Here is a 27067-nt window from a genome sequence, read left to right as displayed (position 1 = left end):
GTGGGCAGATTCTGGTCCTGTACCAACTCTGACTAGTGACCTTCTTGCTCCATCACTACCATGTAGGGCCAGGTGGCTTCTTTGGTCCCTTCAGCTGAAGCTGCTGGTTGGTACTCAGGGAAACACTGCTGTTCACAACAAATTGAGTGTGAGAAACTTGATGTTCTCACCAATTTCCTGTTAGCCTGTCCTCCAAGTCTCAACTCAACTCTGTCTTCTCATAATTTACCTCCTCTATATGTTCTTGATGAGACAACAAATTGGCTTCACTCTTTGTCTGCTTATACCATTCTGCCCTCTTTTTAAAAAAGTTCCATCTTTTTTAATGTTTTTTTTTTTTCAAAATTTTCTTTTTTATATTTAGCATACCATTAATGAAAGAATTTTACATTCAGTTGAAACACTGGCATTAATTTTTTTGGTGTACAGTTCTATAAATTTAACCCATGTAGATTGATGTAATCACCACCAATAACAAAATACAAAACAGTTCCACGACTCCCAAGAATTCTTTCATGCTGTTTCTTTATAGTTATACCTTCTCCTCAGCCCCAATCTCTGGCAACTGTTGATCTGTTGAGAATGTCATCTAAATGGAATCATATGCCTGTAACTTTCTTTTCAACAATGGTTTCTACTACTCAACATAATGCCTTTGAGATTCATCCCTGTTACTGTATGTATTAATAATCTCTCTTTTTTTTATCACTGAGTAATATTCCATTGTATGGATATACCACACTTGGTTTCTTCATTCACTGATTAAAAGACATTTGAGTTGTTCCCAGTTTGGGGTGATTATAAATAGAACTGTTATAAATGTTCACTTACAGGTATTTAAAAAAGTTTCTCTAGGATGAATAGAAATGGTTGACCCCAACTAGAAGTGGCTGACCCCTTAGTTTTGATTCCTTCTCATTTTTGAATCTAGGTTTCCTTCACCCCCGGACTAGTGATACTGAACCTATACTCCTGCTTTCCCTCTTCTGATGAGCAGTCCCTGTCTACCAGTTTCGGTTCCATCTCTTCCATCCCACTGGCCTCTTCTTTCTGGCTAAAAGCTCCAAGCATGTAATAATAGTGAAGCCCTTTTTAATTAGTCTAAATCTTTTTCAGCTGTAAATTTGCTGTGATTTGGATTATTGCACCAGTATTGTAGTACCCTCTGCTGGCTGATTCACAAAGCTGGCTTTATGCCTGTGCTAGAAGAGAAACTATAGGTACAATAGAAAAAAGAAAAATAATTAGGGAGAGTGAGGAGGAAGAGTGGTGGCGAGCTACCATTGTAGTGACAGCCTGACTGGGACACTCCATGTATTTGGTGCTACACATATAGATATATGCTGCAATATTTTTGTGGAACCCTACAATATTGTGCTTGTCTTCTCAATTGTAGGCAAAGATGGGCTGTCTGGAAAGCTGGACTCAGCCTGGAGCATGTTCCCCAGATTGCTATTTTGTGAAGGCTTCCGCATACAAATGACTCAGATCCAAACATTCAAAATGATCTTGGAGGGCCATCTGGTTCTTGCTGGTTCTAAAAGCTTCATTCAGCCTGGAGTATGGATCCAGTACAAAAGATAGTGAGAGCTGTTCATTGAGGTTTAACATGTTCTGCTGACCGAGGCTAGAAGCTGGCTTTTAAAAATAGCCAACACCAATGTTCCAAGGGCCAATTGCTGATGCTTGTCACAGGTCAGCGGAACTCTGATAAATACTTAATTGATAATAATGTGGTTGTATGAAGGTTTACACACACACATACACACACACACACACGCATGCATGCACACACACACACAGAGCAACACAATTTTGTATCATTAGGAAATGTGTTAATTTGTTTGGGTGTCTGAAACAGTCTGGGAATTAGGCTGAACCAGCATGTCAGGCAGTGAGGACTATCAGAGCCATGTAATTGTTGTAATGTGTCGTTTTTAATTCGTGAAGACAATACTGCCAAACCTTACCATTTGGATAACAGTGCTGATGGATTTGCCATTTGCACTAGCTGGCTGGGCCTTTCTGATCAAATGGCTGCCTATTCTGTGGCCAAGGGACAGGGAGTGTTTCCTATTTGGGAGGCTCATGAGCTTGAATGAGAATGGGAGACTATAATCTCAGTCTTGATTTCTGGCTCCAACCAAGTTCAGACAGAGACTGGGCATCTCATGAGGGGGACCCTGGGCATCAGAGAATATGGATTTAAGACAGTCACCTTATTGGAAAAAATGTGTGAAGTGGCATTACGTGATTCACTTTTTGTTTCTGTGGGCTTTTCTGTCTTGTTGGAAAGTGGTATGAGGGGAGATGTGTGTGCTTTCTTTAGCTTATGCAGATGAAACCAAAATATATCCCATATAATGACATTGTCATTGATTCTTGGTGCTTCGTCATACTCTAGGATGTAAGGTTATCAAATACAGGGATTGTATCTTGTTTATGCATACCCCTAACCTAGCACAGCATCCAGCAAAGAGAAGACATAAAAGGAGAGCTTGTTAAATGCTATGAGTAAAGGTGTGGCTTTCTGAGGGCACTGATAGATTGGATGACACCTGTGAATGTTGGGGTCATGGGAAATTATTTTACCTGTACCTTAGATAATTGATCTTTCTTATATTCATTCTCAGTGAAGATCCTGGTGTTACACGTCCAGTTGTTCACCTCTTTCCAAGATGATGACATTCCAGGAAACTTTCACTACTGAGGAACTGAGATCTAGAGTGTCTCCTTGAGGAAGTACAACCGGTAAGCCCTTACCAGCGAGTTTAACATTTCTTTTTAAAATGTACCAAATACAACAAAGATTTCCCATGCCTGGGAGAGTGTAAATGCCCTGGCAGGGCATTTACCCATGGCCCTGCCATATACTATGAAGCATAGCCTCTCAACAGTCAATGGCAAAAACTAATTTTTGTCTGTCCTAATGTGTATATTTTATAGAAATGCAAATGGCATTTAAAATGGTTTTTGTTAATGGAAAAATTTAGCATTATTGGTTTTATAAAGTTCTAGTGAGCTGTATGGTCTCCAAAAAAGACTAGATAGGGCTCTGCAGTTTACCAGCTTTTTTCAACAAAACTTCTCTTCTACTCTCAGTATATCGTTTTATACTTTTAGTAGAATCTGAAGATTTCTTTTTGAGTGAATTTCAATAGGGATTCCATCTAATATAGTCCCTGGAGACCTATGCTGGCATTTGGTGAGTTTACTAATAATGATGATTGTGGTGCTTGTATATTTCTTTTAGTTTTGGTTAAAAAAAAAAACACATACGAAAAATTACTGTCTTAGCCATTATTAAGTGTATATCCAGTAGTTGTGAGCCGATTAACACCATCGTGCTAGCATCGCCACTATCCATCCACAAAACTCTTTACATCTTGCAAAACTGAAATTCTGTATCTATTAAAAATGTTTCTCCGTTACTCCCTCTCCTCAGCTTCTGGAAACCACCATTCTATGTTCTGTCTGTAGGAGTTTGAACTCTAGATACTTCATATAATTGGATTCATACAATATTTGTTGTTTTGTGATTGATTTACATCACTTAGCATGATTTCCTTTAGTTTCATCCATGTTATAGCATGTGTCCGATCTTCCTTCTTGTTTAAGGTTGAATAATATTCCATTGTATATATAGGCCACATTTTATGCATTCATTCATCCATCCATAGACACTTGGTTTGCTTCCATTTTTTGGCTACTAAGAATAATGCTGCTACAGATCTCTCCTTGAGCCCCTGCTTTCAATTTCTTTTGGTAAATACTCAGAACTGGAATTGAGAGATCAAGTGGTAATTATATTTTCAATTTTTTGAGGTACCACTGCACCAGTTTCCATAGCAGTGGCACCATTTTACATTCCAGCAAGGATTTCAATTTTTCCAGATCTTCATCAATAATTATTAGTTTCTGTTTTTTTTTTTTTTTTTTTTTTTTTTTTTAATGGTAGCCATCCTAATAGGAGTGAAGTGGTATCTCATCACGATTTTGATTTGCACTTCTTAATAATTAGTGATGTTATTTTTTTCTGTGCTGGTTGGTTACTTATATATCTTTGGAGAAATGTCTGTTCAAGTCCTTTATTCATTTTTGAATCAGGTTGTCTGTTTGTTGTTGAGTTGTAGTAGTGCTTTATATATTCTGGATCCTTTATCAGATCTATGATTTGCAAATGTTCTCTTCCATCTGATGAATTGTCTTTTTACTCTGTTAATTTTGTCTTTTAGTACACAAAAGCTTTTAACTTTGATGCAGTTTATCTATTTCTTCTTTTGTTGCATGTAGTATTGGTGTTATATCTGAGAATTCATTGCAAAATCGAGTGTCATGAAAATTTTCTCCTATGTTCTCTTCTAAGAGTTTTATAGTTTTAGGTCTTACATTTAGGTCTTTGATCTATATTGTGTAGCACCTGTTTTACGCTACCCTAGACTGAATTTCTTGAGCAGGGAGACTGTGGCTTTTCATTATTGTATTCTAAGTACTTAGCATCTACCTGGCACATAGTAAGTGCTCAGTTAACTTTAGTTGCATGAAACAACTTCATTAGACATAATGAAAAGAAACCAAATATTATATTTTAGTGACTTTCTAGCTTAATAATAATAATAATAATTATAGCAGTTTCAAAAATTTTAAATGTTTGACAATCCACAAAGAAAGCTCTAAATTAAAAAGACAATGCTGTTTTCAAAGCTTTCAAGGGTTTTTTGGCATTTTATTTGTTTACTTTTTTCCTGAGAATGTTTAATGAACTATTTGGATATTTGTCATAATAATTGTGCTCTTTTGGACTTAAGTGCCTTTATCATGTCTCTGTGCACGCTTAGCTCTGTGGGGAAAATAAAGATTGCCAAAGAAGATTGTTTCTTTTATCCACACATGAGTCCCTGAAACTCTGGGCAAAGCATAAAGTGGAGAGGTGGCCACGTTTGTTTCTTGTCTTTGGATGAGTTATTCTGAATCTCTGAGTCTCCCTTAATTTCATAATTTAGAAAGCAAGAAGGGAAAATTACCACTGTACATGATTCCTTCTAGTTCTAAAATTATGAAACGTTAGATATTGATGACAAGACAATTCCAACAGGAGTAGAAATTCAACTATTTCTGGGAACAAAGACAAGGTTTACTACAATCTGACCTCTCACAGAGAAACTTCCTACCACAAAAATAATCGGGATAGTTAATGGGAAGGCCGTGCATCAATCCTCAGAGTTATATTCCTGTTTTGCCATAAGTGCTTGTGAAGAGAGGGGCTTGGAAAAGAAAATAAAATTACTATTATTGTTGTTGTTGTTGTTACTGAATTAGAGACAGCTCAACATTTTCAGCCTCTCCAAAGTGAACTGTCATACTTAGATATATATGTGGCACAACCAGTTTAAAATATAAAGGAGCTCTTGGTAACGCTACTAGTTTAAAACTATTAAGGCTGGGCACGATGACTCAAATCTGTAATCTCAGCACTTTGAAAGAACAAGGTGGGACAATCACTTGAGGTCATGAGTTCGAGATCAGCCTGGCCAACATGGCCAAACCCTATCTATACTAAAAAATACAAAACAAATTAGCTGGGAGTGGTGGCGTGTGCCTATAGTCCCGCTACTCAGGAGGCTGAGGCAGGAGAATCATTTGAACCCGGGAGGTGGAGTTTGTGGTGAGCCGAGATTGTGCCACTGCACTCCAGACTGGGCAATAGAGTGAGACCCTGTCTCAAAAAAAAAAAATTATGAGTACCACCCCTACCAGTCCCACCCATACTCTGTAAGCCCTACATGTTCTGGGAGCCAGTTTCCACCATGTTTGAGAGACAATTACAACTACCATCTCCCTGATGGACACCTCTGCAAGAAGTGGCCCGTGATATACTGGTGTCTGATTCCAACGTCCCTCTTCTGCTATGGCCATTATTGGATGGTTCCGAGACTGGGTATTAGGCCATCTTTATGGTACCAATTAAACAGCAAGATCTAGCAAGGGCATAGGGGAGATCTGTGTTCTAACCTCTGCTTTTTCCATCTATGTAAAGTTTGGGCAAGTGACTTATCCTGATGAGAATGGGTTTCTACAAGTTCAAAATAGTAAGGATTTTATCTCTTTCTTTAAATGAGAAAGATATCTGAAACATTATGGATATATATTATCTATAATATGTATTACATATTATATATAAATCTATAATATATGATATATAATTGATACCTATGACATATGATATATGAGATATGTAATTGATATCTGTGACTTATGATATAAATGATATATATTAATTACATATAAATGATATATATCAATTATATATTATATCAATTATATAATATACATTGTAGATAGATAAAATATGTAATACAACATTTAATGTAATATATAGTAGATATGTAATATATAATACCTATTTATATAGATCATATATGTATGATTGAATTGGTGAAAGAGGAGAAAAAGTAGAAGGAGCTAACTTTTGGCCGGGCGCGGTGGCTCACGCCTGTAATCCCAGCACTTTGGGAGGCCGAGGTGGGCAGATCACGAGGTCAAGAGATCGAGACCATCCTGGCCAACATGGTGAAATCCTGTCTCTACTTAAAAAATACAAAAATTAGCTGGGTGTGGTGGTGCGCGCCTGTAGTCACAGCTACTCTGGAGGCTGAGGCAGGAGAATTGCTTGAACCCGGGAGGCGGAGGTTGCAGTGAGCCGAGATTGTGTCACTGCACTCCAGCCTGGTGCCTGGCGACAGAACAAGACTCTGTCTCAAAAAAAAAAAAAAAAAAAAAAAAAAAAAGAAGGAGCCAACTTTTGTTTAGCGCCTTCTATGTGCTAGTTACCATGCCAGGTGTTTACATAAGTTATCTTATTAATGCTCAGACTGCTCTGTGAAGGAGCCGTTGCTGGGGTCATCTTAGGGTGGGATGCATGTTTGATGCTCAGAGAGGTTAGTTGACTGATTTAAAGTCACACAGCAGATACATAGAAGAATCAGAATTTCAATGCATTTGATCTACTGCCACTGCTCTTTCTTGCACATCATATACTTTGACACAGTACAAAGCTGACATATTCTACACCCATGGGGACCTCCTTCCCCCCTCCTCTCACTGTTAAAGTTGCTAATTTGCTTTCTTCCCTTGGAGTTTCTGAGAAAGAGAACTCTCAACCTTTGAATCTTCTGTTTTTTTTTTTTTTTTTTAACCTTTGCTAAACAGAAAATGTCACCTATTTTCCCCAGAAGTCGTGTTTTCTAGAGACAAAAGCAGTTTTTGGTCTAATGTGGGTGGCAGACAATTGCTGCAAAGACAAAGATTCAAACATAAGTGAAGCTTCATCTATCTGTGATCCTGCCTTGAAGTCATTTTTCTCCCTCTTTTCCTTTCTTAAAATTTACTTTCTAAAAACGTATTCCCTTTGGGGCCCTGGTGAGTATGATGGTGTCCAGATCCCCAGTCTGGGGCCCTAGATTCACAAAAGGCCAAGTTTATGTTCATTCTGCATCTGGCTTATTTGATGCCAGAGGAGCACTGAGGTCTCCTGAGAGAACCAGGAGAGATTTGCCTCCTGCAGAGGTTTGGATAAGCCTCGGCTAATCTCCGTGGCTTCTTTAGGGCACACCTGCTTGTCTGCTAGCCAGCAGCCTCCTCACTCATTTCCCGTGGGATGGCTGGGGTCAGAGGGCCTCCAGAAAGCCTTTTATCTTCCCCCGCCCTACCAGGCCCCCCTCAGCAACACCTGGGTCCACACTTAAGACTTCCTTTGAGGAGAGGTTGAGACGTTGTCCCTCCCAGACTGGGGGCCGGTGCCCTTTTCCTTCCTTTTGAGGCGGCTCGCTTGTTCCTTCCTTCTAAATCAGAGTGTGATTCAAACTTTATCATGCATGGCTCAAACTTCATCCCATGGGGGCTAAGCTGATCTGAATTAGTTTCTGGGCTGCTGACCTAGAAACATGTAGTAGGTGTTCAGTAAATAAAGATGATGTCTGATTATGATCTGCTTGAGAGTTCGGGAAAGATACACCATCAACTTTCCTTCTGTTTCATCATTGGAATGTAATAGTAACACTGATAGTATTAAAATGTCAGAGAATTGAAAAGTCACGTTTGTTTAGCTGTGGGAGGCAGGGGTTCTCCCTTCTTCTTTTTCCAAATCACATCTTCCTTCTTAATTATCTCTAGAAGTGGTTAGTAGTTAATTACAATTATTAGTAGTAATCATGCTAGTTCTACTAGTATTGAGTAGTATTGCTACTAAACTAGTAGTAATACTAGTTATCTTTACTACTAAAGAGAATTAATAGTAAATCAGAGTTTGATTCAAACTTTATCATGCCTGCAACAAATAGTAATAATCATCTGGCCTTACAATATCCTTAACACTAAAGAGAATTAGTAGTAATTGTCCTTAGAAGTGGTTGGTTGGTTTTCTGTGAGCATTCTGGTTAAGATGGGTGGCCAGAGACTGCTATTTGGCATAGGAAGCTTCGAAGGATTGTCTTCTTTCTCTCTTTCTCTTTTCCCTTTCCTTCCTTCCTCCCTCCCTCCCTCCCTCTCCCTCTCCCTTCCTTCCTTCCTTCCTTCCTTCCTTCCTCCCTTCCTTCCTTCCTTCCTTTCTCTCACTTTCTGTCATTTTCTGTACATAAAATGGAGAAGGAATATTTTTGAAGAGGATACTATTAATGACTATTAATGATAATTTGTATAAGAACATGGCCACAAAATCAAATTAAGGAAACTGTGATCTTCTCTTCCCTTGAACTCATCAGTTGTTGTACAGGTTTATCATCCCACTCTCTCCTAATCCACTAATATTTGATAAGCTTTTAGTTTAAGTCCCTGGGCTGAGTAAAACGCAATGATTCCAGCCCTATGGAAACTTCAGTTTAGCTGGTAAGATAGGCCGTTGGAGTTATGTGATAATTAATTGCTTGTGGATTGATGGAGTGATGATGAATTTGAATGTTAAAGAAGTAAGGGGGGTAGGTAAGGAGACATCAGTTGCTTTGATTATAGATCAGGCATGAAATCAGAAGCTCATATATATTTCATTTATGTTTCCTAAAACCATGCAAGATAGACAGTATTATTCCCATTTTATAGATGAGGAAATGGAGGCTCAAAAGACACGGAGTAATCTGGCAGACTCACTGCAGAACCAAGACTATAATCCAGATGACACACTAACGCTTGAAACTCAAGCTGTAATTTGAACCTAACACTGGATCCAAACAACCCTTGAATTCCATCCTGTTCAGTCTGTCCACAAATATGGCTGTAATTGAGGCAGAGAATTCTGTGTAGGCAGTCATTCTTGCTATTAATACCCCAAAGTGATTTTTAAAAAGGAGAATGAATGTAAAAATAACTTACCAGCTAACTGCTAATTTTCCCTTTCAGTTTGGATTGTTTACGTATCAGAGTATGTGGGGACTTCAGACTATGGGTTTTAATTCTTTTAGATGGAGTTCTCTACCTCTCCTTCTGCCTGCAGCGTCCCCAGTCACATGCTTCCCACTCACTGGAATGCTTTGGCGTTGTCTCTCCTTGGAAAACGTATAGACAAATGGAGCCTCTGCACCACCGTTTTCCCCAGCGAAGTACATAAACAACGAGCAGACAGACACTATCTAGGAGGCTGCAACTCAGGACCATAATATTGTGTCAGAAAGTAGAAAATAAAACAGCCAGTGCTGGGTGCAGGATAATAGCATAATAGGATAAGTGTGAGAGAGTCAGGAGGCGGTAATGGCCCTGGAGATGTAGAGATTCTGGGAAAGTAGGGCAGTATAAAAGCGGAGACACCATCTGTGGGATCCAGGCAGTTGTGAGTGACTCTGAATGACACAATATGGAGATCTGTTCTACAACACAACAAATAGTAGTAAAGTAATCATCTGGCCTTACAATTGTCAGACATTCTTTGTTTGAAATGCCACCTTCCCAGCCATGAATACTAGCGTAGTCATGGTTATAAATGGCAAGACTATAAATGGCCTCTTCCTCCACCCAATTAAGTTGGCAGAAAATGAGAATAAGAAACAATTTCCTCTCTAGATGGACTCTCCTCTGGACTACAGTGGGCACTGCACATGCCCTCACCCAGTCTTATCCAACTGTAATAAACAGATACATCATTTAACAGAAATCTCTCTGTCTTCTTTTTCCCTACCCTTCTTAGTCTGTAGTAACCTTTACTCTACTCTGCTTCTATGAGAGCAACTTCTTTAGTTTCTGCATGTGAGTGAGAACATGTGGTGTTTAACTTTCTGTTCCTGGCTTATTTAACTCAACATATTGTTCTCCAGGCTCTCATCCATGTTGCCGCAAATGACAGGATTTTATTCTTTTTTTATGGCTGAATAGTATTCCGTTGGGCACATATACCACATTTGCTTTATCCGTTCATTTGTTGTTGGATACTTGGATTGATTCCATACCTTGGTCATTGTGAATAGTGATGCAGTGAACATCAAGGTGTAGACACCTCTTTGACATATCAATTTCCTTTTCTTTGGATAAATATCCAGTAGTATGTCAGGTGTGGTGGCTCATGCCTGTAATCCCAGCACTTTGGGAGGCTGAGGCAGGCAGATCACTTGAGGTCAGGAGTTTGCGACCAGCCTGGGCAACATGGTGAAACTCCATCTCTACTAAAAGTACAAAAATTAGCTGGATGTGGTGCTGTGCACCTGTAGTCCCAGTTACTTGGGAGGCTGAGGCAGGAGAATCGCTTGAACGTGGGAGGCAGAGGTTGCAGTGAGCCGAGACCACACCACTGCACTCCAGCCCGGGCAACAGAGCAAAATTCTGTCTCAGAAAAAAAAAAAAAAAAAAGAATATGTAGTAGTGGATTGCTGTATACATTTTTTAAGAAATGACCATACTGTTCTTCATAGTGGCTATACCAAGCAGATGTGAGAGATAACTTCTAGTGCTTTAGATCAATGTAAGATGACTGTAGTTAACAATAATAAATATAGAAGATGGCCGCCTAAGAACAGCGCAGGACTTCAGCTCCCAGTGAAAGTGCACAGGGTGAGTGGACGCCGCATTTCCAGACGAACTCTTATTGCCCACAGACCAGGAGATACCCAGGCAGAGGGGTCGCCAGCGTCGCAGTCCCAGCCGGTGCGGCTGTTTTGGCCCCCGCGGGGCTGATTCCGCCCGCGCGGCTGCTGTGACCACGCCCTGTTGCTGCGGTTGTCCGTACAAAAGCCACTGGTCTGGGAGCCCTCTTAGCTGGCGAGCAGAGCCCTGAGACGGCAGAATAGCCCATTCATCTGAAATGGCGAGTCAGGCCAGGAGGTTCCTAGGCAAAAAATCCGCCAGGAGCCGGCGCCGCAGTTCGAGCCGACTCTGTGAGTCGCAGCACGGGAGATCCCGGCGCCTTTTCAACAAGCGACCGGAACGCGGGGTCCTTCAACTTAAAAGAAAAGACTCTGAGTCAGGGAGCCAGGTGATCAGGCTCGGTGGGTCCCACCCCTCCGCCCCCAACAACAACGAAAACAAAAACAGTAATTGGAAACCCTCTGGGTTGAGCCCTTCAAACCAAGCACAGCTGAACCGGGACGTCCGGCTCCGTGGGGGAGGGGCTTCCGCCATTACTGAGACTCTCCAGTGCTACGGAGGCAGGCTGCCGTTGCCGAGGCAACCTGCCACAACAGAGAGAATCCGCCATAACAGAGGCGGGGCCACCATTGCAGAGACAGTTCTAACTACGCCCATATAAAAAGGACTACAGGGAAGAGTTCAGGGCAGCTGGGCGGAGCCCACAGCAGCTCAGCAAACCCCCTGCAGGCAGGCAGTGGCTAGGCGTGCTGCTAGCTGGGCAGGTCAGACCTGAAAGAAAAATCAAAAAAGGCAGTAGTGCAACGGAAACTCATAAAGCTCCAACTCCCTGGGACAGAGACAGACAACAGGTGGATAAACCCACAAAAATGGGAAGAAACCAGCGCAAAAAGGATGAAAACTCCCAAAACCAGAACACCTCTCCTCCTAAAAGGGGTCACAACTCCTCACCAGCAAGGGAACCAGACTGGATGGAGAAGGAGGGTGATGAAATGACAGAATCAGACTTCAGAAGGTGGGTAGTAAGAAACTACAGTGAGCTAAAAGAACATGTTCTAACCGAACGCAAAGAAAAGAGGAACCTTGAAAAAAGATTGGACGAACTGCTGACGAGAATGGACAGCATAGAGAGGAGTATAAGTGAATTGATGGAGCTGAAAAACGCAACACGAGAACTTCGTGAAGCATGCACAAGCTTCAACAGCCGAATTGACCAAGCAGAAGAAAGGATATCGGAGGTCGAAGATCAACTCAATGAAATAAAAAGAGAAGGCAAGAGCAGAGAAAAAAGCGCAAAAAGGAATGAACAAAATCTTCAAGAAATGTTGGGACTATGTGAAAAGACCTAATCTACGTCTGATAGGTGTACCTGAATGTGATGAAGAGAATGAATCCAAGCTGGAAAATACTCTTCAGGATATTATTCAGGAAAACTTCCCCAACCTAGCAAGGCAGACCAATATTCAACTCCAGGAAATACAGAGAACACCACAAAGATATTCCTCAAGAAGAGCAACCCCAAGGCACATAATCGTCAGATTCACCAGGGTTGAAATGAAAGAGAAAATGCTAAGGGCAGCCAGAGAGAAAGGTCGGGTTACCCACAAAGGGAAGCCCATTAGACTCACAGCAGATCTCTCAGCAGAAACCCTACAAGCCAGAAGAGATTGGGGGCCAATATTCAACATCCTTAAAGAAAAGAACTTTCAACCCAGAATCTCCTATCCAGCCAAACTAAGCTTCATAAGTGAAGGAAAAATAAAATCCTTTGTGAACAAGCAAGCACTCAGAGATTTCATCACCACCAAACCTGCCCTACAAGAACTCCTGAAAGAGGCTCTACACATATAAAGGAACAACCAGTACCAGCCACTCCAAAAACACACCAAATGGTAAAAGAGCATCAACACAATCAAGAATCTGCATCAACTAACCAACAAAACAGCCAGGTAGCATCAAAATGACAGTATCAACTTCACACATAACAATACTATCCCTAAATGTAAATGGACTAAATGCCCCAATCAAAAGACACAGACTGGCAAATTGGATAAAAAGCCAAAACCACCAGTGTGCTGTATCCAGGAAACCCATCTTACATGCAAGGATACACAAAGGCTCAAAATAAAGGGATGGAGGAAGATCTACCAAGCAAATGGAGAGCAAAAAAAGGCAGGAGTTGCAATTCTCATCTCTGATAAAATAGACTTTAAAGCAACAAAGATCAAAAGAGACAAAGAAGGACATTACATAATGGTAAAAGGATCACTGCAACAAGAAGAGCTAACGATCCTAAATATATACGCACCCAATACAGGAGCACCCAGATACATAAGGCAAGTTCTTAATGACTTACAAAGAGACTTAGAATCCCACACAATAATAGTGGGAGACTTTAACACCCCATTGTCAATATTAGACAGATCAACCAGACAGAAAATCAACAAGGATATCCAGGACCTGAATACAGACCTGGAACAAGCAAACCTAATAGACATTTACAGAACTCTCCACCCCAAATCCACAGAATATACATTCTTCTCAGCACCACATCACACCTACTCTAAAATTGACCACATAATTGGCAATAAATCACTCCTCAGCAAATGCAAAAGAACAGAAATCATAACAAACAGTCTCTCAGACCACAGTGCAATCGAGTTAGAACTCAGAATGCAGAAACTAACTCAGAACCACACAGCTTCATGGAAACTGAATAACTTGCTCTTGAATGTTGACTGGATAAACAATGAAATGAAGGCAGAAATAAAGATGTTCTTCGAAACCAATGAGAACGAAGACACAACATACCAGAATTCTGGGACACATTTAAAGCAGTCTCTAGAGGAAAATATATAGCAATGAGTGCCCACATGAGAAGAAAGGAGAGATCTAAAATTGACACCCTATCATCAAAATTGAAAGAGCTAGAGGAGCAAGATCAAAAAAACTCAAAACCTAGCAGAAGACAGGAAATAACTAAGATCAGAGCAGAACTGAAGGAAATAGAGACACAAAAAACTCTTCAAAAAATCAATAAATCCAGGAGCTGGTTCTTTGAAAAGATCAACAAAATAGACAGACCACTAGCCAGATTAATAAAAAAGAAAAGAGAGGATAACCAAATTGATACAATAAAAAACGATAAAGGGGATATCACCACAGATTCCACAGAAATCCAAACCATCATCAGAGATTATTACAAACAACTCTAAGCACATAAACTAGTAAACCTGGAAGAAATGGATAAATTCCTGGACACCTGCATCCTCCCAAGCCTAAACCTGGAAGAAGCCGAAACCCTGAATAGACCAATAACATGGTCTGAAGTCGAGGCAGCAATAAAGAGCCCACCACCCAAAAAAAGCCCAGGTCCAGGTGGGTTCACAGCTGAATTCTACCAGACATACAAAGAGGAGCTGATACCATTCCTTCTGAAACTATTCCAGACAATCCAAAAAGAGGGAATCCTTCCCAAATCATTTTACGAGACAAACATCATCCTGATACCAAAACCCGGCAGAGACTCAACAAGAAAAGAAAATTTCAGGCCAATCTCCATGATGAACATAGATGCAAAAATCTTCAATAAAATACTGGCAAACCGATTGCAACAGCATATCAAAAAGCTCATCCACCATGATCAAGTAGGATTCATCCCGGGGATGCAAGGCTGGTTCAACATACGCAAGTCCATAAACGTAATTCACTACATAAACAGAACCAAAGACAAAAACCACATGATTATCTCGATTGATGCAGAGAAGGCTTTTGACAAAATTCAACAACCCTTTATGCTAAAAACCCTCAATAAACTAGGTATTGATGGAACGTATCTCAAAACAATAAAAGCTATTTACGACAAACCAACAGCCAATATCATACTGAATGGGCAAAAACTGGAAGCATTCCCTTTGAAATCTGGCACTAGACAAGGATGCCCTCTCTCAGCACTCCTATTCAATATAGTACTGGAAGTTCTAGCCAGAGCAATCAGGCAAGAAAAAGAAATCAAGGGTATCCAAATTGGAAAGGAGGAAATCAAATTGTCTCTATTTGCAGATGACATGATTGTATATCTGGAAGACCCCATCATCTCAGCCCAAAATATCCTGAAACTGATAAACAACTTCAGCAAAGTCTCAGGATACAAAATCAACATGCAAAAATCACAAGCATTCCTATACACCAGTAATAGACTTCAAGAGAGCCAAATCAAGAACGAACTGCCATTCACAATTGCTACAAAGAGAATAAAGTACCTAGGAATACAACTAACAAGGAACGTAAAGGACCTCTTCAAGGAGAACTACAAGCCATTGCTCAACGAAATAAGAGAGGATACAAACAGATGGAGAAACATTCCAGGTTCATGGTTAGGAAGAATCAACATCGTGAAAATGGCCATACTGCCCAAAGTAATTTACAGATTCAACACTATTCCCATCAAGCTACCAATGACCTTCTTCACAGAACTGGAAAAAAACACCTTAAACATCATATGGAACCAAAAGAGAGCCCACATAGCCAAGTCAATTCTAAGCAAAAAGAACAAAGCAGGAGGCATCACACTACCAGACTTCAAACTATACTACAAGGCTACAGTAATCAAAACAGCATGGTACTGGTACCAAAACAGAGATATAGACCAATGGAACAGAACAGAGGCCTCAGAGGAAATACAACATACCTACAACCATCTGATCTTCGACAAACCTGACAAAAACAAGCAATGGGGAAAGGACTCCCTGTTCAATAAATGGTGTTGGGAAAACTGGCTAGCCATGTGCAGAAAGCAGAAACAGGACCCCTTCCTCACACCTTACACCTAAATTAACTCCAGATGGATTAAAGACTTAAACATCAGACCTAATACCATAAAAACCTTAGAAGAAAATCTAGGCAAAACCATTCAGGACATAGGTGTAGGCAAGGACTTCATGACCAAAACGCCAAAAGCAATGGCAACAAAAGCCAAAATAGACAAATGGGACCTAATCAAACTCCACAGCTTCTGCACGGCAAAAGAAACAGTCAGTAGAGTGAATCGGCAACCAACAGAATGGGAAAAAATGTTTGCAGCCTACCCATCTGACAAGGGGCTGATATCCAGAATTTACAAAGAACTAAAGCAGATCTACAAGAAAAAAACAAACAAGCCCATTCAAAAATGGGCAAAGGATATGAACAGATACTTTACAAAAGAAGACATACAGGAGGCCAACAAACATATGAAAAAATGCTCATCATCACTGGTCATCAGAGAAATGCAAATCAAAACCACATTGAGATACCATCTCACACCAGTTAGAATGGCGATCATTAAAAAATCTGGAAACAACAGATGCTGGAGAGGATGTGGAGAAATAGGAACACTTTTACACTGTTGGTGGGAATGTAAATTAATTCAACCATTGTGGAAGACAGTGTGGCGATTCCTCAAGGACCTAAAGATAGAAATCCCATTTGACCCAGCAATCCCATTTATATCCAAAGGATTATAAATCATTCTACTACAAGGACACGTGCACACGAATGTTCATTGCAGCACTGTTTACAATAGCAAAGACCTGGAACCAACCCAAATGCCCATCGATGACAGACTGGATAGGGAAAATGTGGTACATATACACCATGGAATATTACGCAGCCATCAAAAACGATGAGTTCACGTCCTTTGTAGGGACATGGATGAACCTGGAAACCATCATTCTCAGCAAACTGACACAAGAGCAGAAAATCAAACACCATATATTCTCACTCATAGGCGGGTGTTGAACAATGAGAACATATGGACACAGGGAGGGGAGCACTACACACTGGGGTCCGTTGGGGGGAAATGGGGGAGGGGCGTGGGGGTGGGGAGGTGGGAAGAGATAGCATGGGGAGAAATGACAGATACAGGTGAGGGGACGGAAGGCAGCAAACCACACTGCTATTTGTGTACCTATGCAACAATCTTGCATGTTCATCACATGTACCCCAAAACCTAAAATGCAATAAAAACAAAACAAAACAAAACAAAACAAAAATAATAAATATTTTCGAAAAGCTAGAAGTGAGGGTAGTGAATTTGCTCAACACATAGAAATGGCAGACATTTGAAATGATGGATATACGAATTCATCTGATCTGATCACTACACATAACGTGTCAAAATATCATCGTGTAACCCCAAAGTGTACAAATATTTTTAAAATATCAAAAATTTAAAAATAAAATTTAAAAATCTGTATTAATAAAAAGCTGTATCAGAAGGGATTGGGAAATAAACTAAGCTTTACTGAATGTATCTATGTGCCAGACATAATGCTTGGCATTTTGTATATATCATCTCATTTGGCCCCCATAACAACACCCTAAGGTTGGTGGCATCATTTTGATTATAAAGATGAAGAGAAGGAGGCTCAGAGAAATCAAACGACTTGTCAGCTTTACCTAGTGGTGGATCCAGCATTCTCATTTGGGACTGGATGACTTCTGGGTCAAGCTCTTTCCTCTACATCCGTGGTTCCCAGAGGTTGAAGATGAATTATACCCACTCGTCTCTTATTCTTTGCCAATTATTCATTATCTAATAGGGTGTTTTTTTTTTTTGATATGAGATGCTTATCTTTAAGTCTCTGGAAATCTGGAATCAGCTAACCCAAACTTTTAAGTAATTGAAATGATTCTTTCATATCTCAACTTTAGTTGAAAGAGATAGAGATAAACCAATTGGCTTAGGAGTTTAGACGAAGCATTAACTTCAAGAATATATATTTATTTTGGTATACTTTGTCAGCTTAATCTTCTGTACCAAGCTTGTGTAACCCATGACCCATGGGCCGCATGTGGCCCTGGAAGGCTTTGAATGTGGCGCAATACAAATTTGTAAACTTTCTTAAAGCATTATGAGATTTAAAAAAAAAAATCTCATCAGCTATTATTAGTGTTAGCGTGTTTTATGTATGGCCTAAGACAATTCTTCTTCTTCCAATGTGGCCCAGGGAAGCCAAAAGATTGGACATCTCTGATCTATACTTTCTACTCTATTGAACCATGACTGTTCAAATTTAGAATGCTAACCCAAAGAGGTGTGACAAGGACCTAAATCATTAAAGAGGACCATGGAAGAGAGTAAGGAGTACTGACTTGAAAATCCCAAGAATATGGACTTGAATTCCTATGCAACCACACAGATTGCTGCTCCAGCCAAATTGATCACTTTAACTCCAGTTCCATCAGTTGAAAGGTGGGCATGTAGTATCTCAAAAGACAGTTGTGAGAAGTCAGTGAGACAATGTGTGTATAAATCACCTAGAATAAGAAATGTATTGTACCTGCTCAATAAATCTTAGTTTTCTTCATAAAGCAGAAAAGTAATTTTCAACCACAAGTAAAACAAAGTGGATGTTGGTCATTTAGAATTTTTCTTCTTCTACTGCTAGGGTAGCAACTGTGAAGTGAGTCAGGAGAGTTGGGAATACTGAGGCCACTTTGCCTATGGAAAAGGCACAAGTACACTCCCAATATGGAATTTATTTCTTCACAAGCAGTTCTCTGTCTCCTATACTTGCTTCTATCAGTGAAGGTTTTTACCATTATATGTCATATATTAACAACAGCAAAAACACAGAACCTTAAGTGACCCACAATAGAATTCACCAGTTTATTGCTTTAATTCAACAGCATAATTTTCTTTGAACAGACTTAGCCAAGGGAAGCAAATGGCATACATAGTACTAGGCTTAAATCTCTATGCTGGCTGAATTTCCCTACAATCCATTGTTTTATGGCTCTACCCTATACTCCGATAGCACAATCACCTTTAGGCACACTTTTCCCCTTATTTCACCAGGGGCTGTGAATCCAGATAGGTCAGGTGCACACTAATGACCTCTACCTGGTGAAGACCACAAAGAAATGCTTTGAAGAAGATATTTAATTGTATCTACAAATGAAGCTTGACAGAGGCAACATTGAGGTTAAGACCACTATCTGGCTTTTTAGTGAAGCAGACCTTGGTTCTGGATCTACTATCTATAATCTTATGATATTGGGAAAGTGATTTAACTCCTCTGAGCCTCATATTTTCCTTTTTTTTTTTTTTTTTTTTTGAGACTGAGTCTCACTCTGTAGTCCAGGCTGGAGTGCAGTGGGGTGATCTCAGCTCACTGCAACCTCTGCCTCCTGGGTTCAAGCGATTCTCGTGCCTCAGTCTCCTGAATGCCTGGGACTACAGGCATGAGCCACCACACCTGGCTAACTTTTTGTATTTATAGTAGAGACGGGGTTTCACCATGTTGGCCAGGCTGGTCTCCAACTCCTGACCTCAGGTGATCCACCTGCCTTGGCCTCCCAAAGTGTTGGGATTACAGGCGTGAGCCACCGAGCCCAACCTATATTTCTTATTAGTAAAATGCATCTTGTATATGTTATAAGTACTTAATAAATATGTCATTAAATACAATTAGCTTTTTGTTTATCCTTCTGTTGACTTCACTAAGCTACTTTATGACCTCTTGAAACTGATGTATAGTTTATCCCCAGTGATTCCAAAAATAGTTTACGACCTCATTGATTTCTCCTTGAATTAGGCAGATGGACACAGCTATTTGGGGCTTCTCAGTTGAAGACAACACAATCCTGTGATATCACCTCTGGCTCCTGCTATTTCTTTTCCTATCTCTCTTGCTTATTTTCCTCTCCTGTGGAGGCGGTGTCACTAGGCTAATGTCAAATGGCAGATGTGGGGCTTTCATCAGGAACCCCGAGCACAGAGACCATTTTATCTATTTGCAATGATTTGTTTCTTACTGCAGACACTACTCTTTAGCATTATTGATCTCCTCTGCCTACTGAGCCATGTCAGATACCTTTGACCCTGGTTTGTAGAAGGAGCAGTCAAGGGAGGGGGGGGCACTGGAGACTGTCTGGCATTGTGACTGAATTTAATTCCTCTTTACATTTGCATATGCCTTTTTGTTCTATCTTAAAATGCTTTGCACTATTGCAGTGGAGTTGAGGGTCTGCATCCTTTGTGTCATACTTCTCAATATAGTAATGACTTCTCACAGTGTCAGAATCTCTTCCCTGCAGGGCTCCTGCTGTCCCAGTTAGGGAAGGGGCTCTCAAAGCTTGGGTTTCTTCTCGAGGAAGTTGGGTCAATATAGTTTCTGAATGAAGCAAGGAGGGGGCTGGAGAAGAAATTACTTAAACAGCACATAAACAAAAATGACAGAATGAGATGGGGAAAAAAGGGGGACCCTAGGCTAAAAGTGGAGATGTCATGTTTCCTTTTTTTTTACCCCAAGAGTTGAAGGCTTTTCTGAATTACCTTCTAGGGCTTTAGTGAGAAAATAAATCCGGATAATTTATTTTTATTTTACTCATTGAAAAGAAAGCTAGGAATATTAGTCACCCCAAATCTGGATAATTTATTTTTATTTTACTCATTGAAAGAAAGCTAGGAATATTAGTCACCCCAAATCACCCTTGCTTGCCAAACTACTCTGCTCTAGCTGACCACATGCTTATTCTGGATCCTGCATAATAATCCAAGTCACCTGTCTTTTTTGTTGTCTCGAGACAAGTGTCAGTGCCTCTAGACACTTTGAAGCTTTAGGGTTACTTGGAGAGAATAATAATATCCCTGGGGAAGGTAGGATGGCACTGCTTGAATTGCTTAATTTTCTGTAAGGTAATGATGATAATTTGAATGAGTAGCAAATATGTGGCAGAAAAATAGGTTCCTGGTCTACAGAGAAGGAATCAGTAAAGGTCTTGTCTGTGTGGTAAAATAAGTCAGAGATTTGGGGTAATTATTTTAAAAATTTGCTCCAAAACCTCTCATGAATAGATATATAAATGGATGGGAGAGAATTATGCATCATATATAGATAGTCATGCTTCACTTACCAATGAAGTATGTTTTGACAACTGTATCATAAAGTGATTTCATTGTTGTGTGCTCATCATAGAGTGTGCTTACCCAAATCTAGATGGTATAGTCTACTACACACCTGAGCTATTTGGTATAGCCTATTGTTTCTAGTCCACAAATCTGTGCAGCATGTTACTGTACTGAGCACTGTAAACAATTGCAACACAAGTATTTGTGCATCTAAACACATCTAAATATGGAAAAGGTGATGTGTTATGTTACGATGTTACAATGGCTATGATGTCACTAGGAGATAGGAATTTATCAGCACCATTAAAACCTTATGGGACTACCATTGTATATATGCAGTATGTTGTTTACTGAAATGTTGTTCTGCAGTGGATGTGTGTGTATGTGTGTGTGTCTGTGTGTCTATTTTTTTCCCCTCAGGCAGGTGGGGATAGGGTGGTTAGAATGATGATCTTTATTCTAAAATTAATTTCATTACAGAACTAGCAATATTGTCGAAATTAATAACTAATCAGTGTCTTACATTATAATAAATAGAAGGTGAAAGACAAATAGCTGACTATCAGACCATAGCCCTTAGTCTAGCTTTCTGTATGATTTAATCATTTTACTTTTTTGCTGGCATGGCTAGCACCAAGCATCTCAGTACATCACATACACGCTGTTGCTTTAACTTGTTGCCATGGCAGCCTCAACATTCTCCCACAGTAAAAAAAGAAAAAAAAAATTTGTATCTATGAATTTGAAGAAACAATTGTAAGATTAAATAAAACCTTAGTCATATTAGTCTGTTTCATATAGCATTCTGGGAAGATTTCCATAATAACAATTATTGCATATAATTTCATGTGCTGCAATCCATAAATAATCTTTCTTGGGAAAGTATGAAATGTTCAGGCTCTTCCATGGGCAAATGGGCAAGTGCCTTATTCAGTTATTCACCGTCATGAACACCTATATATGCCACTGTATTAAATTCGTGTATTAGTTAGAGTGTACTTCAGTAAAAAATAGACCCAAAAATATATAAAGATTTTTAAAGATAGAAGTCTATTTTCTTCTCTTGTAATAGTCCAATACATTGTCTCTGGTCAGTAGTAGTTTTTTCCTTGATACAGTGATGGAGAGAACTTCAGGAGTCCAAGTGATAATGTGATGGAAAGAACTTCAGGAGTCCAGGTTCTTTCCATCACAGGGGTTGGCCAGCTCCTTACTCTTTATCAACCTCTTCATCCACTTACCTGACAGCAGGCCAAAGACTGTGGCATGTTATAAAAATATAGCTGGGCACATTGGCTCACGCCTGTAATCCCAGCACTTTGGGAGACCGCAGTGGGTGGATCACTTGAGGTCAGGAGTTCGAGACCAGCTTGGCCAACATGGTGAAACCCTGTCTCTACTAAAAATACAAAAAATTAGCCAGGCATGGTGGTAGGCACCTGTAATCCCAGCTGTTCAGGAGACTGAGGCAGGAGGATCACTTGAACCCAGCAGGTGGAGGTTGCAGTGAGCCTAGATCATGCCACTGCACTCCAGCCAGAATGACAGAGAGAGACTCTGTCTCTCTCTCTTTCTCTCTCTCTCTCTCCCTATATATAAAATATAAATAAATAAATATAAATAATTAACACACACACATGATGTGTTATAAAAGCCTCCAAGTGAAATATGTCACATCTGTTCATTTTCCATTGGCTAATGGTTATCCCATGGCCACATCTGGATGGAAACGGATCTGAAAAATGTAGTGCCTGGCTTGGTAGCAGCTTCCCAGCAACAACTCTGTATTAGGGGAGAATTATGAAGTTAATAGATAGCTGGCTAGCTCTGTCACCATGCAGGTAGGTAGAAAGATGAATAAAACATGCTTGTAACACACGACAGTTTCACAGTTTTGGGTGGAGAAAGTAATGTAAACATGTATGTGCTATAGCAAAAGGATCAGCTGAGTGCCCTGGAGCAGCTACCTCTACTTGGCAGGGTAGGGACTGCCATACCTTGAACTGATAAGGAGAACTATCGTAAAGTATTTTAAAATAATGCACTGGCTTAAAAGCACGTGTATAGAAGTGGGAGACTAGAGGAGGTGGAAATGAAGAGGCATAAATAATTAGATAATGTAGTTGTCCCTGATGATTCTTAAGTGATAAGCCTATATTTCTCCCTCATTCTTCACTTACCTTCTCATGAGTGGGTGACCTTGATGAGACTTTTTCAACACTGTATCTTTGGTTTCTTTTCATCTCCTGTCAGTTGCTATCACTGTCAGCATGACCTACCTCCAGTGAAAAATTCAGCTTTCCTTTCAGCCTTACCAAGAATGCTAAATTATGAGGAAATGCCAGGGTGGGAGGTTGCTATAAACACTAGGGACACATTACTGGAGGGGGTCATGGAAGGGCACTGAGATCTCTTCCCTCAACACTACAAGGATTAAAAAGGTTTGTGTTTTTACCTACTGGATCTTTTTACAGTCTGAGTTGATATACTTTGTCAATGGAGCGCTGTCTCCAGTGCTGACTGTTGTTATATTCTAACCCATTGAATTGTGAATTGAGATTTCCATGCCTAGAGTAGGAATAACCAATTACCAGTTTACCAAAACACACCAAGACCCAGGATATAACCTTTTTTGGCAGGCGGGGCAGTTGGTGGATTTGTAGTTGTAATGCTCTTTGAGGTCTACTCATGAAACAAATGCCCACATGAAATGGAAGCCATAAAATGTACTTTGAAATATTACAATCACTGCAATACAAATGAAAGAAGGTACAGATTATTATCAATATCTCAAATGAAGAATTTTGGTAGTGACATTCGCAGTGGGTCAAGATGGTTGCACTTCAACAAATCCCTCTTGCCTAAGGAAAAACTGAAGTTAGACTTGTGTTAAACATTTTTCAGTTATTCTATGGGACGCTATCAAACATAGTGAACACAGTAAGGAATTGAGATTGATAAAAGAAAAAGACATTTCCCTCAAGTATTTGGAGTTTAGTTTGGGAGATGGAACCAGGAAATATAAAGTAATTGACAAAGCATCGATGTAAATGCAGAGTTCACAAGTAGAAGAAATTGAGGCAGTTAGATTATTAGATCAAAAAACCTTATCTACGAGTTACTGTATATATTTATGCATTTTGCCTTAGAAGAGATTAGTTGTTTATCTCTTTGAATGCTCTTTAAGGAAAAAGAAGAGAATTTCATGGTTTTGCTTGGTTTTCTGACCTTGGCTCTTAGGCTCTGGTGGTGGCTTTGCTTCTCTTGTACTCTACGACAGCCCATTAGTCACTTGAGAGCCTTGAGCCTTAGTTTCTATAAGTGGACAGTTGAAGTGATGACTTATAGCCTACTTTTTTCTACAAGTCTTAGATTCTAAGTGTATGCAGTGAATATTTGTACTTTTCATTATAATTGCCTTTTAAATCCTGCATTTGATTGATTGCATGATGGAAGCTTTAATCATGATATAAGCCCTCTTCTCCTCTCCCCGTTTCTCCTTCTAAGCTACTGGTCTTCCTTTCACCATACTCTTTCTTCCCTAGACTTTAATCTTTCCAGGTTCATTACTTGAATTTTGTTTTAAAGGAATTGAGATGCTGAGGAGAGAGATTTGAGGGCCTAGACCTCGAAAAAGATAGTATCATCGTTCTAACTCTTCTAGTTCATGTCTGTTACATTGGTGACATATTGGTTTCTTCTTTTGAATGAGGCTTTCTTTTATTTATATTTTTATTGTTGATGGAATAGTGACCCACAATTCCTGAAGTATGTCAGGCTCCAAATTTTTTTTACCTTGACTTTACTCAAAAAATGTCACAAGCTAAGGTTCCATGAAAGACAGACATTTCTGAGTGATGAACCAGGGCCAAGGAAAGTTAATCAAGGCACACAGAGTCAGGTCCTCTGGGCCCAAGTAGCACAGAGGATCCCCGGAGATGTTTTGGTCAGTGAGAGCAGGACTGACTATTGTTTTAGCAGTTTCTCCCACGTAGTGAACAAGTGGCCTTTCCAGCAGGGATGGAACATTCTAATGAAGACTAAATCATAGAGTAGTCTTGCCATTTTCACACAAGGTCACGAAATCATACTACACAGTTATAGGTGATCTAACTTCCCAGCAACTGAAAGGCTTCTGTGTATGGAATCCTTGACTAAAGTCCATTCAGGCTTTGTGTGGACCCTTAAGTTATATGAATAACAAGAAACATTGTCATTTTATTTCTCTTCCAACTAATTATAAGTTTCAAAAGAACTGAGTGGCTAACATTAACATCAACTAGCTAATGTAGGTACCTACCAGAATTTTAATTATAGCTGTAGCAAATTTTCTACATTTAATGTTGGTGAGTAACTGCAGGCTCTGGTGATAAGAAAGCAGCCTGCAGTTTCAGAAAATAAAAGCTCCTTTAGGATAATGCATATAGCTATTTAAGGTCCTCCTCAAATCTGAACTGCTCCTACTCTGGAGGTGTTCATATATTTAATATGTATTGACAATCAGTATGGGAGAGAATTGAGACCACTAAATGATGCTTATATTTAGTAATAAAGACTGTTATCTTTATTTTTTGTTGTGTATTTTTTCTTCTCTTCTAGTCACAATTACTCTTTTTCTTCTACTACTCTTTCCAACTCTCATCTGTTCATCTGTATATAGTCACCTTTTGATTAACTATGACAATTAAAAATCCCAGGCTATCCTTACCCATCATTATCACACATATTGCTAAACCTAGAGTATGTGTATTGGGGAGAAAACTAATTAAAATTTATCTTCAGCAAAATCCAATTTTAGAAGCAGGTGTCTGTGCACACATGTGTATGTGTGTGTTTGTATGTCTGTGTGCATTTGTGTGTGTAGAGGGGAATTATGAATCAAACATGTTTTAGAATTATCACTTTTCTTTTTTGTTCATAGTAGTGCTACTGCAAATTAGAACAGGCAATCTAGAATAGATTGTGCTTTAGGTTTCTGTGGTCTTAGAAATAAGTATAAAATGTCATCATCTATTTGTTGCTTTTTTAAAGCTCCAGAATGTATGCATCTATTAACAGGTCTTATTGTTCAGCATCTTACTGTTTCTGTGGCCATTCCGGAATAAACTGTATCACATCTTGTGCAAATGGGCTAGTGGCTGCTCTCAAGCCTTACCCAGGTAGCTATTTATCTTGCTAACACTTGGTAAATGGCAGTGATAAATGATCATGTACTTCCCAGGAACACAAGTGTATTTCCAAAGGTCAAGCACATTTGAGTGATCTGTTGATGATCTGCAAGAGTGGAAACCAGGAGCCAAGGCAAAACAGAACAATAGAAAAAGCTGAAAGTTCAGCAGAGAGCACAGTGGCCCTGAGCTGGGAGGTGCTGAGCAGCAGGACTCTGGTGATTTCTAACCACTATTCTTTCACAACAGTTCATGAACTTGGTGAACACATAATCTTGAAACCTAGTGGTGACAAGGCCTTTGAGAGGGCCCTGGATCCTCTGTAACTGTTTGTATCAGAGTGAAATGTGCTGGAAATCCTGGAAGGATGGTCTTTCATTGTCTCCGAGATGTGTCTTAGTCATCCTTCCTCCTCAAGGGCCTTTTCTGTAATTATCTGCTTTGCCACTTAAAAAGCCCTTTACAGGCATTCATGCTGAAGCTCACAGCTCCATGAATTGTTGTCTCCATTTCTCAGAGCCTGGGTTATTAGATGCAGCGAGGTTAGGGTAATTGCCCAAGAGCAGACTGTTTTGCTCTGAAATGAAACTAGACATTTAGGATGCCAGTTCTAAAATGTTATTCCTTAATCTTTCTGGATCTGAATTGCAATTCTTTTATGTATGGCTTATGGATAATTTATTTATGCATTCAACACACATTTCCTAAATATCATTTTGTACCAGATTAGAGCTGGAGAAATTAAGATGAGTAAAATATGGTCTCCACCCGCAAGGATTTCAGGCAAAAGGAAAAGAGAGACAGAAATGAAAAGAATTACAATATGATCTGACTAATAAGGTAATAAAAGAACAAACAAGTACAGGGAACAGAGCTCCCAACCCTTTCTGAGAACTTGGGAGGTTACAGGAGATGGTGTTTGATCTGAGTCCTGGAGGATTAT

The 27067-nt window shown here is 39.7% G+C and overlaps 1 long non-coding RNA gene across 1 annotated transcript in view; it reads left to right on the top strand.

The window, feature by feature from the left end:
• The window catches only part of LOC104650663 (uncharacterized), a 148829-nt gene that overhangs the window by 72188 nt on the left and 49574 nt on the right, over positions 1 to 27067 (top strand). Inside the window, exon 2 of the long non-coding RNA XR_012518048.1 lies at positions 2634 to 2751. This is a non-coding gene — a long non-coding RNA (uncharacterized LOC104650663). The remainder of the gene's footprint in view (positions 1 to 2633; positions 2752 to 27067) is intronic.

The sequence above is a fragment of the Saimiri boliviensis genome, chromosome 6 (assembly GCF_048565385.1).
Source record: "Saimiri boliviensis isolate mSaiBol1 chromosome 6, mSaiBol1.pri, whole genome shotgun sequence".
Classification (NCBI taxonomy): domain Eukaryota; kingdom Metazoa; phylum Chordata; class Mammalia; order Primates; family Cebidae; genus Saimiri; species Saimiri boliviensis.
This window is presented reverse-complemented; position numbering and strand designations above follow the sequence as displayed.